The following is a 21,802-nucleotide window of genomic DNA, read 5'->3' on the forward strand; positions in this document are numbered from 1 at the left end:
CTTGTGGCCTGGTACCTGCCAGGCTCCTCTGTCCATGGGATTCTCCAGGCATGAAATGGGCTGCCATTTCCTCCTCCAGGGGATCTTCCCGACCCAGGATTTGAACCTGCCTGTCTTTCGTCTCATTAGCTGGCAGGTTGTTTACCATTAGTGCCACCTGGGAAGCCCTTTCCTACTTGTACCCATTATTAACGCCCTTTATTAACCCATTATTAAACCCATTATTAAAGCCGTTTCCTACTTGTACCCATTATTAAAATGAAATTGAATTAAAATACTACATACCATTTAGCTTGAATATAACAGATGATGATGCTTTATTGTATCTACATATGAAAAAATCTCTATGGTACAAAACCAGAACTAGTCTCTGCTGTTAGCCGTCAGGATGCCATTATACATGAGGAAGCAAGTGAGTGGCTCTAGGATGGTGAGAATTTCTGCTTGTCATCTGGGCGCTTGGTTACATGGCTAGGTTCCACTTGTAACAGTTCATCCAGTGGTACACATGGCATGTGCCTTGTTCTGTTCACATTTTATAATTCAATGAAATGTTTGAAGCAAACAGCTCTAGGAAATGGATGATTTGGGATTCATGACTTGGAAAAATGATTTCAAAATGCTTAATAAAATATATGTAATGATAACAGGGGACCCAGATGTTACTAAAATAAAAAATATCTTGACAAAGATGATTTTGTTTATTCCTAGATTTTTGGTTGCAGGAAACAACCTCATGCAAACCCATTTTTTTTAAAGAAATATAGTTCTCAAGTCAACCCCAAATTGGCTTAATGGATCCTGTATGGTTTTGATAAAGCTGTTTTTTGACAGGCCTTTAAAAATCATCTTAGTTCTATAAACAGCTCAGCCAAACCATGGAACTGGTTTATCACTTTGATCAACTAGTTGCCCTTCACGAGTTCAAAGTTTCAAAATGCTGAGCCAATAGGGAATTCAAGCTAATTGCTGATCAGTAGGTATTGATAGGGGCTTCCTTGGTGGCTCAGCTGGGAAGAATCTGCTTGCAATGCAGAAGACACTGGTTTGATTCCTGGGTTGGGAACATCCCCTGGAGAAGGGATAGACAACCCACTCCAGTATTCATGGGCTTCCCTGGTGGCTGAGACAGTAAAGAATCCGCCTGCAATGCAGGAGGCCTGGGTTCAGTCCCTGGTTTGGGAAGATCCCCTGGAGGAGGGCATGGCAACCTACTCCAGTATTCTTGCCTGGAGAATCCCATGGACAGAGGAGCCTGGGGGGCTACAGTCTATGGAGTCGAAAAAGAGTTGGATATGACTGAGTGACTAACACACACACACACACACACACACACAAGTATGTGTTATTGGGAGGCAGGATAGGAATTCGGGATTGGAAGGAAGGCTGGCATTCTGTTTCTTCTCCATGCAATGGCCTTTTGGTGACTCCATGCTTTGAGCTTGTTCAGGAAGACTTCAGACCTGTAGGGATTTGCTGCTGAGCAAGACTGATGGGAGAACAGGAATGACAGTTCTCTCTTTTACTAGCAGATTTAAGTGAATGGGAACTGTGCATCAACCAGGGTCCTGATCCTCATTCTCCTAGCTGCAACACATTGGTATGGACTCTTCCCTTCCTTAAAATAATCCTGAATGGAAGGGAGAATGGCACGGGTCTGCATGGTAACCTATCTCCCTTATTGATCTCAGAGGGGACAACACCTAATGCTGTCCTCTGAGAAAAAGGAGTCAAAACCCAGCATGTTTAATTAAAAATCCTGAAAGTAAGGAGAGCAAGATACTTCTTAGGGTAAGTATTTCTAAATGTCATGTTGATAATGAAAAAATTACTATTATAAATCTAAAACTTGTTTTTCATTTTACCAGTTCTCAATGCTTACTTAAAATCTCACCATTTCTTTACTAATAGACAGTTCCAAAGTTTTCACTCAAATTTTTCCTGGACTCGGGGAAAAAATTGGCACCAATGTGCAGCCAATATTTTAAATTACGTAAACTATATTGAAGATGGTTCCATTAATTTCTTAAACCCATATCAGGTAATGGAAAACAAATTTGCATCTTGGATAGCCTTCCAAAAATGAAATATGGAGTTAGTGATTCCAGTAACTTAGAATGGGATGGTGTAAGATTTTCCTTCTTGGTTATTATGGATTACTGTTGTGGTGGACTTGTGTCTGCTTTAAATAATCCTGTTGATAGTAAAAAGTAGATTGTCTGTTTTTAGGGTAGGGGAATCCATATGCTAGTTTTGGATTTGACAATTACCTTACAAATATTAATGGCTACCAGTGTATGATAAATCAGTGTTGGAAAGGATAATGAATCTAATTAAAATGAACAAACTTATCCAAAAGTTTAGGCCCCTGTAGACAAAAAGTAGGATAAAGCAGCCAGCACCCAGATGTGTCCATTTTCATTTTCAGCTAGTCCTAAGAAATATGAGCTCTCCTATAATTTCCATTGTCAGTTTAATGACAGACTTAAACATGCATAGCAACCTGAAGGAGAGAAAACTGAAAACAAAGTGCTTTTTAAAAATTAGAATGCTAAACTTCTAATTTAAAAAACAGATATGCAACAAGCCACAGAGATTTATTGTATAGCACAGGGAACTACAGTCAATATCTTGTAATAAACATTAATGGAAATTAATTTTAAAAATGTGTGTATATGTATAACTGAATCACAAAAAAATTCTACTTTTTGAAATTTAGTAATGTTTATCTTGTTGCCAGTTTATGGACATCTAATAACAGCATATGAAATACAAAATTTTAAATATATTTCTGTAGGATATAAGATTAATATAAATTAATATAAATAGAAATCTCTTATATTTAGATTATTAATGACATCATTCAAGATGTTCCTGTTCTTATTTCTTTTGTGCTTGATAAAATATTCTCAGAGAAATGTTAATATGTCTCATTATGATTATATATTTTTTTCTTTTCCCTTATATTTCTTCTAATTTTTGCTTTATATATCTTTGTTTTTTTGTTGTTAGGTGTCTAATGGTTTATGATATCTATCTTTTTTTGTGAATTTTACCTTTTATCATTAAAAATAGTCATCTTTGTTTCATTAAAAAAATTAATGTTTCAGTCTTCAAACCCACATTTTCGAAAGTCATAATTTTTTGAGGTCTTAAATTACAAAAGTTATTTATGGTTAGGTTATATAGCAAAAACAAGCAAAAGAAAATAAGAAAACAAATTTAAAAAGTGCAACTCATTTTTAATGTTATGTTATATCTTGGCCATAGAGGGTAAAATGAAATTGATTATGAGCAAATGTTAATTCTAAAGTTGAAAATGGAAGTCACTCAGTCGTGTCCAACCCTTTGTGGCCCCATAGACTATACAGTCCATGGAATTCTTCTAGGCTAGAATACTGGAGTGGGTAGCCTTTCCCTTCTCCAGGGGATCTTCCTAACCCAGGAATTGAACCCAGGTCTCCTGCATTGCAGGTGGATTCTTTACCAGTTGAGCCACAAGGGAAGCCCAAGAATACTGGAGTGGGTAGTCTTTTCCTTCTCTAGCGGATCTTCCCGACCCAGGGATCAACCCGGGGTCTCCTGCATTGCAGGTGGATTTTTTACCAACTGAGTTATTAGGGAAGCCCTAAATTCTAAAGCTGGCACATCACTAAAGTGGAATGATGCTTCATTGAAGACTTGTTTTCTATGAAAGCCAGTAGAGTGTGTGTGCTTTGAAAGCAGGATCTTTGGTGCATGGTTGTATACAAGAACTAGGACAAGTCCTGGCTTTTGGTATGTATTGGCAACTAATTGGAATAAAACAATGACTTTTTATCATTATCCCAGGTATTTTTGTAGGCACAGTCTAGTGGAAAGTCGTACAATATCTTAAAACACACACAAACACAGCAACAAAGCTACTGGGTACATCAGGGGAATTTAGCTAAGACTTGTACTGAAAAATAAGTGTGCGTTTGCTAACTGACTGATTGGGGAGGTTAATATAAGCAGAAAAATGGGAGACATAGAAGCATGAGAAATATACTGTGCAGACAGATCATATTCTGAAGCATCAAGAGTTTGTTGATAAAGAGAGGCAAAGAGTGAAGGTGGAGAAAGCTGGATAGTTGAAATGAGGCCAATTGATGGGAAAAAATTGAAGAAAAAAATGTTCCACTCTCTTCCACCACCATATTTAACCCACTAATTCCTCCTCTCCCTGCCCCCATTACCTTCATCTATGTCCCCAAATTCTTTGCTCCATCCTGTTTCTAAGGATGAATGGCCTACCTTCATGTCATGGGCTGCTTTGCTACTTGTATTACAAACGTTATTCCTTCTCACCAATTTAAGGATAACATTTAAGAATTCATCATTCCCGCATCAAAATTTTTAATTTTTCCTCCAGCCTGACTTGACATTCACAGCAGCCTAAAATCATGCTGTAATTTTGTCCATCTTATAAAAATTCTTTTCACTACTTATCTTTCTCCAGCCATGACCCAATTTCTCTTTTGTACTTTATAGCAGATTTCCACAAAAGGATGTTGAAAAGAAGACTGTCTCCAATTTATCTTTAATATTCTCATAAACCTATTGCACTGTTTGAGTACAGCTATATCCGTATTATCAACATCATCATGACCTCCTTATTTTTAGACTTACAGTTAACTTCAGTTCTAATATCATTTGACCAAACAGCGACATGACACTTTATGATTTTTTTGGAGAAAATACGGGTTTGGGACACCACTTCTTTTTGGTTCTTCTTCTGTCTTACCTGCAGTTCATTTTTGGTTTCCTGTGTTGGCATCTTCTAATGTTTTTAATCTCTAAATGTTTAAGTGCTTCAGAGTTCTGTCCCCAGACCAATGCTTCATCGATATGAACTTTCTAGGTGACTTTATAGAGTTTCACGACTGGATCTCAAATTTATATTTTTAACCTAACTCCTAGTATGAATGCTAGACTTTGTGTATACATGCATATGCTGCTGCTGCTGCGTTGCTTCAGTCGTATCCGACTCTGTGCGACCCCATAGACGAAAGCCCACCAGGCTCCCCCGTCCCTGGGATTCTCCAGGCAAGAACACTGGAGTGGGTTGCCATTTCCTTCTCCAATGTATGAAAGTGAAAAGTGAAACTGAAGTCGCTCAGTCGTGTCCGACTCTTAGCGACCCCATGGACCGCAGCCCACCAGGCTCCTCCGTCCATGGGATTTTCCAGGCAAGAGTACTGGAGTGGGGTGCCATTGCCTTCTCCATGCATATGCTACTCTTAACCAGTTATTTTCCCTTTCATTTCCTGTTATATATTTGTTTGTTGTCTTCTCTTGAAGGACATAAACTTCATGAGGACAGAGACTTTATTTTGTTCAATTCACTCATTTTTGTTGATAGTTACTGCTTTGTCAAATAAAACGTATGCCTATCCTATTATCTAGTATGTATTCTAAAGAACCCAGGCCCATAAGAATGTTTATTTCAATATTATTATGGAAGCAAAAAGGTGAAGTCACTCTTAGGGAATGAATGGGTAAAATGTAGTAGAAGATCATTATTTATATCAAAAGCATCAGCTTAGATATACACATAGCTATATGGATATTTAAAATAATTCTGAGTAAAGAGTATAAAAATCATAAATGTATACATTATATATGTATATAACAATTTTATTTATGTAAATTAAAAACATGTGCACAAACATTTTGTTAGTATTAATCTAATTAGACAGGGATACATTATACACATTGGAATGGTTGTTTAAGAGAAGAAGGGGAAAGGAGAAAGTTATATGGTAAAAATGAAGGGATAAAGGAATGAATGAATGGATAAAGGAGGAATTGTGCTTGGGCCAATGGTGATAATGTGCTTTAAGCTGAGAAATATTACTATCTCAACCGTTTGCAGCTGAAGCACACCAGAAGGAAGTGTTGAGTAAACAAAAGAGGTGTTGTAGAATTTTCAAGTGATGAATAGAGGAGTAGAATAATAAAAAATGCCCAACCCAAAAGAGAAAGAAAACTATTCTGTCTTTGAGTTCCTCTGCTCAAAATTCAACATCTTGATAGAGAGAATTCCATGAATCAAGTTCTGATCACCCACATAATTCTTGACTGTGCCAGGTTTTAAGAGGATAAGACTGGAAAAACAAGTATGGAGGGAAAGTGGGGCAGGATCAAGATCTATCTTCTCACCCTGTTTGCTTATAGACTGGGAAAGATAGTTTTCCAAAGTAAAACCAGGGTGCTGTTAGGATGATGGTATGAAACTACGTAGTTGAAAAATAAAACTGCTAGAGACCATATGATACCAAAATTTCTTTATTGATAACAATTAACAGTGACCCATGGTGGCTGTTGAATGAAATGACTTAGAAAATTCAGTATTTTTTTCTCTTGGGGAAAAAAAAAAAAAAAAGTGGTACCAAAAGAGACTCTAATTTCCAACTGTAAATTGCACTGAGAGCTGCCGAGAATAATCTAAACTTCTAAAAATGATAATTTATATTCAGTTAGCAGAAACCATGGAGAAGGCAATGGCACCCCACTCCAGTACTCTTGCCTGGAAAATCCATGGATGGAGGAGCCTGTTGGGCTGCAGTCCGTGGGGTCGCAAAGGGTCGGACACGACTGAGCGACTTCACTTTCACTTTTCACTTTCATGCATTGGAGGAGGAAATGGCAACCCACTCCAGTGTTCTTGCCTGGAGAATCCCAGGGACGGGGGAGCCTGGTGGGCTTTCGTCTATGGGGTCGCACAGAGTCGGACACGACTGAAGCGACTTAGCAGCAGTAGCAGCATACTCCAATAACATAGACAATCAAAAGTTCTATGTATTATAACTCAGTTCTTGTTAATGCAGTTGAGTTGGGGGGGGGAGCCAAACTCATTATATCCTTAGATGTTGGTTATAGAAGTCTTTCCTCCTGTATTCCATTCTTTAATTTTTTAAATTAGAATCTTTTCAAGCACTGTTTCTACTCACTACATGCCACTATTCTCTTCAGTCACTTTGGCAAAGCAAATCAAAGAAGTATCAGCCATTCCTGGCTTTAGCCTGAATAGATTGTCTGAGTCTTCCAGCTGATTGTCAGAAAGGAATGCAGGTCGTCTGTTCACTGAGCAACAGGATGTCACTCAAGGACAGAACATTGCCATTGGGCTTTGAAATCAGGGAACCCTGAACCCTACAGAGAGTGACTGGACAGACTCTGAGAGTCCACAAATAAACCCCTCTGGTCCTCTGCTCCCTCTGTTTACTTGCTTCTGAGTTATTCCATTACTTGATGTGATTTCTGACACCAAGCATCCATTCCTGTGAAGCTGTGCCCTTGCCAAGTTAAGATAAATGACTTATTTTGTAGCATTCCAGTTTAGTTAAAGGTGATGGGTGCTTTAGGACTTTTTCTATGGTAAGATAAATATCACTCAACTTGTTATATTCTTTTATTTATTGATTGGTTTGTTCTGAGCTCAGGGAAGGCACAATTCCATCTGGACTTAGGTATTGAATTCACCCTTTCATCTTTCCAACCTTTGGAATCTGTGTGTCTCATGGAATACAGAGCTAAGTGAGAGGTGTTCCTTTCTTTAAAAATAGATGCATTCTGGGCATAGACTACTATGGGAACATTTTTGGACATTTCACATTCCTCTCCAGTGGGTACCATAAAGTCATGGCCATGAAGGCTTGCCAAGAACAGCTAACTTGTATCCACAGCTCAGAGGTACTGATCTTAGCATTATTTGGCTTGATTTCTAATTTTCCCTCACTGGTTGTCATAAAGTGTTCTGAAGCTATTCTGAGCATACTCTATTTTCATAATGCCCTTCTATGAGGCTTAGGTGACATGAGGTATGTTACCATGAGGCAATGGTGAGAGGTGAAACATAATTATTATTAGTTTGTTTATTTACTTTATAAGCCTATAGGCTTTGGCTTATGTTTAGGAGTTATTTATATGATGTTATTACTCAAGAATCTCCGTTTAATTGTTTAAAGAACAGTGAGTGCTCAGTCATTTACATTCATTAGAATATTGAAAAACAAACCTTGATTTAAAGTTTCAACTGCATAGGTCAAATGGAGATTTCATTCATTTAGGCCAGTGGAAGGTATCTAAGATTTATCCTTAAATTGCTTTCTTTTTTTTTAAATGTATTTTTCAATTATCAAACCTATTTAGCAACATTAAAGGGAACTATAGACTACCTCACATCTATCTATCTTTCTATCCAGTTTGCTATTCCCTTTTATTTTCCACCTACATATGTTTTCATAGAGTTATATGAAATTTTATAATTGGCTTAAATAAATCACTTAGAATTTTTCTGCCATGATTATAGCCAGAATAACTTTTTCAGCTACTACTATACCATACTTTCACCTCTGACATCATGTATGTTACCTGAATACATCAAAACAATGATTTGTTTTCCATAGAGACCTGGGAAAATTTTTTCACATTTTCGTTTGTTTGTTTTTCTTGAGTATGGGCAGAGGATATTTACCAATGTGAAAATATCAGAATACTGTTTTTCTAAACTGCTTTACCAAATAGAAGCTGTAGTCATTGGGGTCAGAGTAGGTCTCCTTTGAAGGCCATGTGCTCTCTTAATATATTTAGAAATTGGAAGAAACTTCAAGGAGCACAAAAACAGTGGCAGATTCCAACAACTATACCCAGACCTCTAGCCACAAGCAGAAACACTGCAGTATCCAGTACGGTGGTCTGGTTCTAATAAAACTAAGCCGGCAGTCAACAGTTATGTTTCTCACTGTCCCCCAAATTTCATCTCACTAAACAACTTTTGACTATTCCTTAATTCTTGATCTCCAAAAAATGTATTGACAGTAGACTGAGTGATGTCTTTGTACAATTTTCCACACTTCTGTATCCTTACATTTAGGAAACCACACTGCTGAATGACTTCTTTTTACAGACTGCTTCTGTGGGCTCACTGCGGATCGCAGTTGGTAGTGCTTTTTGCTTTGCTTTGTAATGCATTATAGTTGGTTACCAAGCCTTGAAACAAGTGGTAGGTACAGTTTTTTAATAGTCTCCACAGCTTCGTAGAACAGTTGTACTCAGAACAGTATATTCACTTCCTTGTATGATCAAAAGAACAATAACCAGAGTACTACTATTAAGACAAAAAGAAGAAACTTGTGGTGGCTGGTAACTCATCCTCTTTGAACAAATGTGCTCAGTCAGGTCTTCTGTGGTTGAAGCAGACCCTCCTTTGACCTATTCTGTCCACTCTTTGACCACCCAGGCTCTACATCTTGACCACCCATTCATTTTGACTGGGTTTAAACCTCCGAGACTATAGTTTTTACCCTGTTCATAGCAGGTGACACTTACCTGTGTCCACTGCGTTCACCTCAGTCACACATCTCTAGTTGTCTACTTCTTCACTGTTTATTTAGTGATGACTTCAACAATTTTTCTAACCCCAGACTCATATTTTCTCTAGAATTGCCTTATTCTTAAGAATACCTTATTTCCTGTTCCTCTATGTTGGATATGACTTGTTCAACATTGTTCTACCCCATCCTCCCGATCTTTCTCAGCTTTTTTTTTTTTAACTACACATAGACTCTTTATTAACATAAGACACAACAAAAATGACAAGCAAAATAAAATATTCTCATTTTAAAAATTCATTGTTTCTTATATGATATTATACATGTTTCAATGCCATTCTCCCAACTTATCCGCGCCCTCCCCCACCCCGCCCCCGCCCCTGCCACAGAGTCCAAAAGACTGTTCTATACATCCGTGTCTTTTTTGCTGTCTCACATACAGGGTTATCGTTAGGAATTACTTTCTAAATTCCATATATAGGCGTTAGTATACTGTATTGGTGTTTTACTTTCTGGCTTACTTCACTCTGTATAATCGGCTCCAGTTTCATCCACCTTATGCATGTGATGTATGGCAAAACCAATACAATATTGTAAAGTAATTAGCCTCTAATTAAATAAATTTAAATTTAAAATTAAAAAAAAAATAAAAATTCATTGTTCTTCTAGGTGGAAGGTGAACGTCTTGAAGGCAAAGGCTTCGATCCATTTATTTCCTTAGCATTTAACAAAACAAATATTTGTTGAGAATTCATCATCTTTATATTTTTAATCTCTTGATATATAATGGTTAATACACATTAAAACAATTCTATCGTCTTTGATCAATTTAGCAGAGGTCCTTAACATTTTCAATATCAGAAAGTTTTTGAGAATCTGAAGAAAACAATGTATCCTGTCCTTAGGAAAACAAGTGTGTACGCCCATGCACACACCACCACTTCTCTTCCCACCTTCTCTGTCTCTTTCTCTCACATACACACTTGTACACACATGCACGCAAATATACATACTATTTTTGCATACACTTTTAAAGCGCTCCTGGGGTTCATCAATGAATGCCAAGTTAATGGTTACTGCCCAGTGGTTTTTATAGATAATATTGGCAGTATTATTTTGTGGGACTGTGAAATAATGATGTTAGAAAAGAATGAGAACACTATAGACAGGGAGAAAGACATAAAAAGGGTGAAAATTAGGAGGATCAAGGGGAATAGGTGGTAATAGATAAAAGGACTAGATGGCATCACAAAGCGGGCATGAAACATGGATTTTCTGGGATCAAAGAGGTTCAGGATTTTGGCTGAGGTCTGAACTGACCTTTAGACTGAGAAGAGGATCACAGTACAAAGCAAGATAATGGTATCCTCTACCCTCTGGGCAATACGAACCCAGAGAGAATGACTCCTTACTGATGTCATAAGGGATCAATTTTCATTCTGGGATCACTGGATCTTAAGTCTGACTATCATGAAGAAGAACTAGGAATATGGAGACAGCATCAAGTCTGGGAGGATGACTCAACCTTGAGTCATACTGACATGGGGGTTTTGAGAGACGAAAATGGGGTGCCTATCGAAGAATTTTACTTCCTACATTCTATCCTTCAAGGTTCAACTGTAGTTAGAAAGAGAAAAAAGTTGGCTTAAAGCTCAACATTCAGAAAACGAAGATCATGGCATCCGGTCCCACCACTTCATGGGAAATAGATGGTGAAATAGTGGAAACAGTGTCAGACTTTATTTTTCTGGGCTCCAAAATCACTACAGACGGTGACTGCAGCCATGAAATTAAAAGATGCTTACTCCTTGGAAGGAAAGTTATGACCAACCTAGATAGCATATTCAAAAGCAGAGACATTACTTTGCCAACAAAGGTCCGTCTAGTCAAGGCTATGGTTTTTCTTGTGGTCATGTATGGATGTGAGAGTTGGACTGTGAAGAAGGCTGAGCGCTGAAGAATTGATGCTTTTGAAGTGTGGTGTTGGAGAAGACTCTTGAGAGTCCCTTGGACTGCAAGGGGATCCAACCAGTCCATTCTGAAGGAGATCAGCCCTGGGTGTTCTTTGGAAGGAATGATGCTAAAGCTGAAACTCCAGTACTTTGGCCACCTCATGCAAAGAGTTGACTCATTGGAAAAGACTCTGATGCTGGGAGGGGTTGGGGGCAGGAGGAGAAGGGGACAACAGAGGATGAGATGGCTGGATGGCATCGCTGACTCGATGGACGTGAGTCTGAGTGAATTCCGGGAGTTGGTGATGGACAGGGAGGCCTGGCATGCAGCGATTCATGGGGTCGCAAAGAGTCGGACATGACTGAGCGACTGATCTGATCTGATCAGATGTAATAACCATGGGACCATTTTACATTCTTACAGTAATGAGAGTAATTGTAAATGCTTGTTGAGAATGTATAAACAAGAAGCAAGGCTGAGCGCCACACATGGATTATTTCATCAAATCCTCACCATACTCTAGAATGAAAGAACTGTTATTTTTCCCATTGTGTGAATGGAAAGCCAGGGATGGAAGAGATGAAATAGCTTGCCAAGGTCACAGAGCCAAGAAGTTGCATAGCTTGGACCCACAATTTTTGAAATCAGATTTAACTTTCTTAACTACAACTTTAAACTGACTTGAGGCAGAATTGTTGTAGCAGAGGCTGCTAGTGGTAGATGGAAGAGATACCTGGCCTTAGCACCCTCCAGCCAAGTAGATGTTAGTGATATAGTTGATTTCTTCTTCTCAAGTTTTGAACAGCTGTGAGGTGTTTAGACTTAGCTCAGCATCAGTATATATAAATAACCCTAACTTGATCCCCTTTGATTTTATTTTTGGATGTCATAGCTTTGTCCTTTCTTTACTTTAGCTAAGCCTCTACTGCATGTTCCCTGAGTAGAAGAACGATCCATTTCAGGAGCATATTTTATGGGATGCTGACACTGGCTGCTCCAGGGAGATCTTCGGGCTCCTGCCAGGGTGTAATTGGCACTCAGGAGCAGACAGGATCCAAAGCACCAAAAAGTGAACATGTTTCGCAATAAGTCTATCTCAGCATGAAAAAAGCAATAAATTGTGAAAAGTCTGAGCAGCCTTTCTCCAAACACACATACAAAATTTTTTGTGTGCTAAAACATAGCTGATTGCCAAAAATGAGGACACCAGGGCTGTCTTTTTAACAATCTCCTTGTAACTTTTTAAAATGCTGATTATTCAAAACACATTAATATCTAGTACCAGGGGATTTAGATATTCAATTAGTATTCATTCATTTATTAGACATTTTTGAACATTTACTGTATGTCAGGCCATATTCTAGGAATATAGCCAAAAACAAAGATAGGCATAAATTCACATTTAAGTAATCATTGTGGATGTAAACATGCTTGAAAAAAGCAGAGAAGGTGGGAAAAAAAGATATCCATCATTTACCTTTTTTAGGTTCCAAAAATTCCCCTGCATTCAGTTCAGTTCAGTCACTCAGTCATGTAACTCTTTGCAACCCCATGCACTGCAGCACACCAGGCTTCCCTGTCCATCACCAACTTCCAGAGCTTGCTCAAACTCATGTCCATCGAGTTGGTGATGCCATCCAGCCATCTCATCCTCTTTTGTCCCCTTCTTCTCCTGCCTTCAATCTTTCCCAGCATCAGGGTCTTTTTTCTAATGGGTCAGTTCTTCGCATCAGGTGGCCAAAGTATTGGCACTTCAGCTTCAGCGTCAGTCCTTCCAATGAATATTCAGGGCTGATTTCCTTTAGGATGGACTGGTTTGATCTCCTTGCAGTCCAAGGGACTCTCAAGAGTCTTCTCCAACACCACAGTTCAAAAGCATCAGTTCTTCAATGCTCAGCTTTCTTTATGGTCCAACTCTTACAGCATACATGACTACTGGAAAAACTACAGCTTTGACTATATACACCCCTGCATTATGAAGTTATACTTTTGGTGTCAGTTGATTGTGACAGTAATTCCAGTGGATTCAGAAATGTTTTATTTATATTTTCTCATTCATAATTACTTGTCCATGCATCAGAAATAGTCACACAAGGGCATGTGATGTATTCTGATTTTTTTAAAGAAAATTTTGGTTTGTACATAGCTTGATTTTTGTCCTATGAAAATTTCTCCCATGGATCTAGAATCATATTGGGTTGACCAAATTAGATGATCTCTGGAGAATCATTCTAGGTTTGAGGGTGGAATGCTATCTTGGGAAAACTGCTAGTTATTCCCTGTTAGAAGGTGTTTCTAAAAAATAGGACATCTCTTATTTGACTCATCTTTTCTATATTAGAATATTTTTAGATAATTCAGCACATATCCCTGAATCTTAAAATTATTAGAGTATAATTGCCAACATCCATTGGATCATGGAAAAAGCAAGAGAGTTCCATAAAACATCTATTTCTGCTTTATTGACTATGCCAAAGCCTTTCACTGTGTGGATCACAATAAACTGGAAAATTCAGAAAGAGATGGGAATATCAGACCACCTGACCTGCCTCGTGAGAAACCTATCTGCAGGTCAGGAAGCAACAGTTAGAACTGGACATGGAACAACAGACTTGTTCCAAGTAGGAAAAGGAGTACGTCAAGGCTGTATATTGTCACCCTGCTTATTTAACTTGTATGCAGAGTACATCAGGAGAAACGCTGGGCTGGAAGAAGCACAAGCTGGAATCAAGATTGCCAGGAGAAATCTCAATAACCTCAGATATGCAGATGACACCACCCTTATGGCAGAAAGTGAAGAGGAACTAAAAAGCCTCTTGATGAAAGTGAAAGTGGAGAGTGAAAAAGTTGGCTTAAAGCTCAACATTCAGAATACAAAGATCATGGCATCTGGTCCCATCGCTTCATGGGAAATGGGGAAACAGTGGAAACACTGTCAGACTTTATTTTTTGGAGCTCCAGAATCACTGCAGATGGTGACTGCAGCCATGAAATTAAAAGACACTTACTCCTTGGAAGGAAACTTATGACCAACCTAGATAGCATATTCAAAAGCAGAAACATTACTTTGCCAACAAAGGTCTGTCTAGTCAAGGCTATGGTTTTTCTTGTGGTCATGTATGGATGTGAGAGTTGGACTGTGAAGAAAGCTGAGCACCAAAGAATTGATGCTTTTGAAGTGTGGTGTTGGAGAAGCCTCTTGAGAGTCCCTTGGACTACAAGGAGATCCAACAAGTCCATTCTGAAGGAGATCAGCCCTGGGTGTTCTTTGGAAGGAATGATGCTAAAGCTGAAACTCCAGTACTTTGGCCACCTCATGCAAAGAGTTGACTCATTGGAAAAGACCTGATGCTGGGAGGGATTGAGGGCAGGAGGAGAAGAGGACGACAGAAGATGAGATGGCTCGATGGCATCACTGACTCGATGGACGTGAGCCTGAGTGAACTCCGGGAGTTGGTGATAGACAGGGAGGCCTGGCGTGCTGTGATTCATGGGGTCGCAAAGAGTCAAACACAACTGAGCGACTGAACTGAACTGAACTGAAAGGGTTCCTAAAATTTATTTTGTCTTTGTTCTATAATTAGATAATTCTTTCCAAAGTTGTCTCATAAATAATTTCTTTAATTCTTTTTTCTCATTTAGGAAGAATGCAAATTTAAGCCCTTTTGCCTTTGTAACCAAGAAGAGTCAGACCTTTCTATGCCTAATAAAAAATGTATTACTACATTCAATATAAGTTTTCTAGTTTTTGTTAAAAAGTAGTTTAAAATAGGAAAAAAATCTGACCTTATAATTTTTCTTATATGTATCAGATTCTTGAAGAAAACTATAGACATTCAGAACATTTTTTGAAAAAATTTAAATAAGATAACATAGAATGAATCACCTTGCTTGCATATAATATGTGATAAATCATTACACTCGCCCTAAATCTGTCTAGATGGATTATTTCCATAGTGCCTCATGTTGATGCTCCGTTTTCAAATCCCTATCCCGATAAGGTCATAATTCAATAGTGCTCACTAAGTTTTAGATCTGATGCAGCAGAAAAGCTTTGGTATTATCTTGTGCTTTATTGGGTACAGACATGTTGCCACTTAAAGTATTTATATCTTTTTGAGAATTCACTTTTATAGAAGAGATCTGAGATGGACTTTAGGATTATTTAGAATGAAAAGATATTTCTATAAAACTGTATGTTATTAACCTGGCCTTTTAGATGAACTTGAGGTAGTTTCAACTAGATAATTTGATCTAATTGATTATACACAATATAACTGAAAACCAGAGAGCAGTAGCAGTTTCTACTTGAATCTCAACTATAAGCCCTGGGAGTTTGCCTTTATTTAATCATTGGTTTCAGTGCTTTGTCTTAGGGCTGACAGAAAGGAAAGGAAGAAAATGTTGGAGATGTTAACATAATATCAACAATTGAATCTGAAAATATTAGGTCAAACAAGAAGTAAGGGTAAATCCAAATAATTAATGAAGCACTTTCACTGGGTGCAGAGCTCTGTTTTATAAAAGATGATATAAAAGATGTAAAAATAAGTCCCTTCTCTTTAAGAATTTTAATATGATATTTACATGGTGGTTGAAATGACAAAAATTCATGGAGAAAAACATCAAATGTTTATTCAGTTCAGTTCAGTCGCTCAGTTGTGTCCTACTCTTTGCGACCCCATGAATCACAACACGGCCAGGTCTCCCTGTCCATCACCAACTCCCAGAGTTCACCCAGACTCATGTCCATCGAGCCAGTGATGCCATCCAGCCATCTCATCTGCTGTCATCCCCTTCTCCTCTTGCCCCCAATCCCTTCCAGCATCAGGGTCTTTTCCAATGAGTCAACTCTTCGCATGAGGTGGCCAAAGTATTGGAGTTTCAGCTTCAGCATCAGTCCTTCCAATGAACACCCAGGACTGATCTCCTTTAGGATGGACTGGTTGGATCTTCTTGCAGTCCACGGTTAATGCTTATTAATTCCTAAATCCTTTATTTAACTATTAACAAGAACAACACTTCTTGGGACCCAAAGGAGAAAGAAAATAGAAAAAAGTTGCATGTGACATTTCTTGTGTTAGTAAACTAAAGAATATATTTAAAAAATCTTAAAAGCAATGAAAGAGTAAATTCAATACCTACAAATTAATGGCAGCGAGGACACAGGCATCTCAAAAATAACAATAGAGATAAACATGGTGGTATGATATATTTTTAAAGAGGTGAGAGACAATATTCCTAACTCAGAGTTTTATACCCAGCACAACTATTATTCAGAGACAAAAGAGAAAAAAAAAAGTAGAAGATAAACACTGAAAGAATGTACAGTCCTCAGAATCTTGGTGAAAGAACATGTAAAATTTGCATTTTCCAAAGAAAGAAATCCACTCCTAGGAGGAAGGCTAGAGAAGGAAGTAGCAATAGCTAGCAGAGATACTGGTATACATTTGAGTAAATCTAAATGAGCATTGGCTATACATGATAATGATGATATTAGGAAGATGATAAGAAGAACTGGGAGTTCAAAATCAATATCAAATTAAATACTGGATAACAATAAAATATGTGAAGCCAAAGTAAAATTACTTCAAGGTGTTTTTATTAACTAGAAAGGAAAGGTTCTTTGGAGATTCAATCAGCAAAATCCAAACTGCACAAATCTCTGCAGGATCTCTGGAGTTAAACTGCCTGGATTCCCCACTGTGTGACCTTGGATGACTTATGTAGATACTCTATTTCTCAGTTTATTTATATGTAAAATACAGTTGACAGTAACAGTACCTATTTCATAATGTTATTACAATGAGTTTGAGGCTTAGAAGCATTTAAAAGAATACCTGGCACTATGAGAGTATCATTATGTATATATACATATATTAACATATATATAATATATAATTACATATTATAATTACATATTTTAATTATGTATAAATGTAGTTTTAATTATATAAAATAATGTATATACATATATTAATACACAATACATATATACACATATACATATATGTATATGAAATATATCCTAACATAATAAATTCAAAAATAGAGTTTTTCTCAAGATTAGTTATCATGGACTTTAAGGTCTTTGTTGGGTCTTGAATAAGATTGTTATATATATGATAATGATATTTGAAGGGAACTAGAAAAATGCCAAACATATCTTTCTTCGTTTCAACACAAGAGGCAAATTAGATGTTTTGTGATTATTCTGAGATATCATAGAATGGCATCTTGTTCTGTGTCTCTTTTTTTACTTAGACAATGATATGAGAATAATAAAGTTAAGTTTGAAGCAAGTAATGTGATACCTTTGCTTAATGTGGTACATTTTTGTATTCTTTAGTTCTTAGTAGTACTTAACAAAGAAAACTTGAGGCAAAATAACACAATTAACAAATACATTTTTACATCATTTCCTTAAGCCTCCTTTAATAGAAAGAGCATCTAGATGATAGGGTGGCATCAAAATGAGTTAACTTACATGTTGCCATCATGTTGTTAGCTACTTTTACTTTGGAATGAATTAACAGGGCTTTCTTCTCCACTTATATTACATTCACTACAATCATTGCTCTTGGAGAGTGCAGGACACATCCCAACCATAATAGTTCACACCTTAAATAAAGTGCACTGGGACGACCCAGAGGGATGGTATGGGGAGGGAGGAGGGAGGAGGGTTCAGGATGGGGAACACATGTATACCTGTGGTGGATTCATTTTGATATTTGCAAAACTAATACAATTATGTAAAGTTTAAAAATAAAATAAAATTTTAAAAAATTGTAATCTCTTTTATATTTTTAAATGTATTTCCTTAGATAATCAGGACAAAGGGAGGTAAAGAGAAATATCTTTCCATAGCTAGAGGTTATTTCAGTTATAAGGTGCTCACCTTTTTAGGAAAAAAAAAAATCTTGATTGGACCTATACTTGGGACATTTCTCACATAAGATGATATAAAAATTTCATGCCCCACCCGTTACCTCTTCCTATCTTCATTTCTGGCCTACTGTGTCCTATTCTGAGGGCTGGAAACAGAGGACTGCAATTCTGCTTCTTGACGGCAGGTGATGGGACTGTGTGCTCTCTTAACATTTAGAGAGGCAGTAGCATGGGCGGTTTACAGTGTTTAGCTGTGGTTATTTCAATATGGTCTTCCAGGAGAGTCTCTAAAACTGCCTCCTCATTCACTCTTGAGGATGGATTCCCTGGGGACCACTCTTTAGTGTGCCACTGGCCTCAGCGTGTAGCCCTGGCTCTGTTTCTGAAGGGTGCTTCAGGTCGAACAAAACAATTCTATCGCACTCTTTGATCTGATCCGATTTGGTCATCTGGTAAAGTGAGCCTGCTCTCTCCAATCCTCTGAACTTCCAGTTTGGCTGCTGGCCTTCTACTGTGGTCTATTCTTCTAATGCCGCAGGGTTCTAGCTCTGCACAGCTGCTTACCCTGGCACTGGCCCCCATTCTGGCGTGCTGATTTATCTCTGCTGGTGCTGGCCCCGTTCCTCTGGCTTTTGTTCTCGGCAGTGCTGCTGAGTTTTTCCCCTGACTCATGGTGAACTCCCAAATGCCTCAGGAAGGCTGAGATGTAATCACACTTCATTTGCTGCCTCCGTATGAGGTACCAACTAAACTGAGATGAGAAAGAAGGAATCAGCTCTCAGATAAAAAGCTGAAGTCAACCTTTACTCGTCTCTGAGCCATAGTAGCAGGAAGAAAATGATGAACTGTTTGAGGTTTGGATTCTACATTATAGTTTAGAGGGGTGAGGAGATTTGTTTCAATGTATGTATATAGAGTCAGTATGAGCTTTCATCTTTACATTATAAGAAATTGCTGAGAGTTACTTATGAAAAAGTTGCTGAAAGCCCCCCTAAACAATGGGAAGTTAAATCCTATTGCTGAGAATATACTCTAACAGAAAAAAAATTAGTAAAGCACCATGTATGAAAATCCTTTTCCCAGTCCTGCAAAAAAAAAAGTCTCTTTTTTTCCCCACCTCAGTAGGAGATCTTATTGCAGTGCAAACTCATTTGTCAGAGACTGAATATACTCCACAGTCCTTTGCAAAGGATGACATAGGCCATATGGTATTTTGACAGCATTAAAACATCTGGTCAACTAAAAGCCTCCATACTGTGGCTCTACAAAGGAAGCAGGTCACCTGAGGGAATCTGAGGTGAAGAACTGCCAATGATTGAACTTGGAAATGGAAGTCTTAAAAGTGAGGAGAAGCTTACCATTCACTTGGTTTCTGGCTTTTCTCACTAAGGTTGATTGTGTTGTATTTTGTTGTTTTTCTTCATGAACTTGAGTTTAATCATAAGGAAGTGCCTTATTCAGGAAATCAGTCCTGAATATTCATTGGAAGAACTGATGCTGAAGCTGAAACTCCAATACTTTGGTCTCATGATATGAAGAACTGATTCGTCGGAAAACATCCTGATGCTGGGAAAGATTGAAGGCAGGAGGAGGAGAGGACAACAGAGGATGAGATGGTTGGATGGCATCACACCGGCTCAATGGACATGGGTTTGAGCAAGCTCCAAGAATTAGTGATGGGCAGGGAAGCCTGGTGTGCTGCAGTCCATGGGGTTGCAAAGAGTCAGACATGACTGAGTGCCTGAACTGAACTGAAGGAAGTGCTATTATTTACTTTTTTTAAGATTAATTAATTCATTTTAATTGAAGGCTAAATACACTATTGTGGTGGTTTTTGCCATATATCAACATGAATCAGCTGCAGGTATACATGTGTCCCCCCATCCTGAACCCCCCTCATATTTCCCTCCTCACCCCATCCCTCTAGGTTGTCCCAGACCACTGGCTTTGAGTGCCCTGCTTCATACATCAAATTTGCACTGGTCATCTGTTTTACATATGGTAATATACATGTTTCAATGCTATTCTCTCAAATCATCCCACCCTTGCCTTCTCCCACATAGTCTAAAAGTCTGTTCTTTACATCTGTGTCTCTTTTGCTGTCTTGCATATAGGGTCATCATTACCATCTTTCTAAATTCCATATATATGTGTTAACATACTACATTGGTGTTTCTCTCTCTGACTTACTTCACTCTGTATAATAGGCTCCAGTTTCATCCACCTCATTAGAACTTACTCAAATGTGCTCTTTTTTATAGCTGAGTAATACTCCATTGTGTATATGTACCACTGCTTTCTTATCCATTTGTCTGCTGATGGACATCTAGGTTGCTTCCATGTCCTAGCTGTTGTAAACAGTGCTGCTATGAACACTGGGGTACCTGTGTCTCTTTCAGTTCTGGTTTCCTCGGTGTGTATGCCCAGCAGTGGGATTGCTGGGTTGTATGGCAGTTCTAGTTCCAGTTTTTAAAGCAATTTCCACACTGTTCTCCATAGTGGCTGTACTAGTTTGCATTCCCACTGACAGTGTAAGAGGGTTCCTTTTTCCCACATCCTCTCCAGCATTTATTGTTAGTAGGCTTTTTGATGGCAGACATTCTGATTGGCATGAGATGGTACCTCATTGTGGTTTTGATATGCATTTCTCTGATAATGAGTGATATTGAACATCTTTCCATGTGTTTGTTAGCCATCTGTATGTCTCTTTTGGAAATCACTAACTATTTGAAGTCATTATGGTTAGGAAGGAGGATATACTAATGTCAAATAAAATCCTATTTTAAAACATACTATTAAAAACACTCTGTTCAAAGAAGGAACTCAAAATTACAAAATTGCTGAAAAATAACAGTAATGAAAAGAGGAAACAATCTTTGGGATATAATTGAATCAGTTATCAGAGGAAATTTTGTAGCATTAAATAACTATGTCAATAAAAATTAAATGGATTAAACACTTAATTTAAAAAGCTAGAAAAGCAAGTGTGAATCAAAAGAAGGCATAGAGAAAGAATTGATATAAATAGGAACTAGTGAGTTAGAAAACAGAAAAATAGTTCTAAAATAATCTATATCATTAATATCAAATTTGAAAAACTATTACCTAGCATAACTTTTAAAATGATAAAGGCACAAACACATTAGAAATCAAAAAGGACAGAATAAAACAAAGCAATTTTAAAAGTTCTATTTTACCCAACTATGTGCAAATATATTTGAAATCTTGATACAAGTGAATAAATAAAAATTATTATAACTGTCCTTAGTAAAGTATAAATAGAACAATAAATAAATAGAAATGAAGCTTCCCCACAGAAAAGCACCAAGTTCATTTGGTTTCATAGAAAAATTCTACCAAACCTTTAATGATTTGATAATCCCATCATTAAAAGGGATTATCATTGGTATTGTCACTCCCAATGCACTTAAAGTATGCCAGAGAATATAGAAAAGAAAGAAATCTTTCAATTCCATGTTCTGAATCTAGTATAATATTAATCCCCAAAGATGAATGATTGTACCAACAAAGAAAAGTAATGAAAAATCTCACTTATCAGTATAAAAATCTTAAGGGAAATATTAGAAAACTGAAATCAACAGAAC

Source organism: Bison bison, unplaced genomic scaffold (genome assembly GCF_000754665.1).
Source record: "Bison bison bison isolate TAMUID 2011002044 unplaced genomic scaffold, Bison_UMD1.0 scf7180017864263, whole genome shotgun sequence".
NCBI lineage: Eukaryota > Metazoa > Chordata > Mammalia > Artiodactyla > Bovidae > Bison > Bison bison.